The sequence below is a fragment of the Nannospalax galili genome, unplaced genomic scaffold, assembly GCF_000622305.1.
Source record: "Nannospalax galili isolate Female #2095 unplaced genomic scaffold, S.galili_v1.0 scaffold25018, whole genome shotgun sequence".
Classification (NCBI taxonomy): Eukaryota; Metazoa; Chordata; class Mammalia; order Rodentia; family Spalacidae; genus Nannospalax; species Nannospalax galili.
Genome location: NW_008341154.1, coordinates 1836 through 2903, shown reverse-complemented (window position 1 = coordinate 2903; position 1068 = coordinate 1836). Strand labels below are relative to the sequence as shown.

Here is a 1068-nt window from a genome sequence, read left to right as displayed (position 1 = left end):
TAATAAAAACTTCCAAAGAATAAAGAATGGGAAAGTAACAGTGAAATATTAAGAAATTGTAAGCCAGGCATGGTGGTGCACACCTTTAAATCCCAGCACTTGGGATCCCAGCCTGGTCTACACAGAAAGTGCCTGTGTATGCACGTAGGTAAGTGCACCCGTGTTGTGCAATGCCCATGGAGGTCAGAAGAGGCTGTCGCGTCTCCTGAGACTGGAGTTACCGACAGTTGTTAACTGCCAAGTGGGTACTGGGATTTGAACCTGAGTCTTTTGCAAGAACAGTCAGTGCTCTTAACCCCTGAGCCATCTCTCCAGCCCCATATTATGTTTTACCCTTGCCTGGTTCATTTGATTGCTGGGCACGTAGTCTAGCGGGCCTGCTGGGTGTTTTTAATCATGGGGTGCAGGCACAGGTGACTCTATTTGATTGCCTTACTGGTGTGAAGGTGAAGAGGGAGGTCATAGGTAGATGGAGACATTGGCCCGCATTTGGAACTTGGTCTCTGGGTCTCAGTATTTGGGGATGTTGATGCCCTGTGACTGGTGGTTCTGTCTCAGTGATGAAAACTTTGTCCAGTTCTGCTACTGACTTTTCAGTGATGATAAAGTGTATCTGAGGAGACAGTGGGCTTCATGTCTGCCCCCTGGGGTATCAGACCAACGTGCTTTGATCTGTCGGGATAGGTAGGTTGGGTGGGGCCTCCTGTCCTTTTGCTAAGGATCATCTACTCTCTTACAGCCTGCATTGCATCACGACCTGGCCAGTGTGGTAGAGCGGATGGCTACGTGCTAGAGGGCAAGGAGCTGGAGTTCTACCTGAGGAAGATCAGAGCCCGGAAAGGCAAATGAGTCACCCCAGCTCCTGTAATAAAGGTGTTGGTGCTGTCTGTATTGTCCGAGTATTCACCTGCTTTTTCCTGCTCTCTGGTTCTGTCTGCACAAAGCTGATGAGGTGATGCTTTGAACTCCTCACTTTTTGCTGTCCTGATCCCAGGTGACTAATTCATGTCCTTAAAGACCAGACCCCTGTCCAGAGTGAAGCTAGTATTCTCAGGTTTTTGTGGAAAC

General features: G+C 48.8%; 1 non-coding gene across 1 annotated transcript; it reads left to right on the top strand.

Annotated features, from left to right (window-relative positions):
- Positions 1-552: 552 nt before the first annotated feature.
- On the top strand, positions 553-622 carry LOC115070984. The gene has a single exon (XR_003850088.1). It is a non-coding gene; the product is annotated as a small nucleolar RNA SNORD38 (small nucleolar RNA).
- Positions 623-1068: the final 446 nt, after the last annotated feature.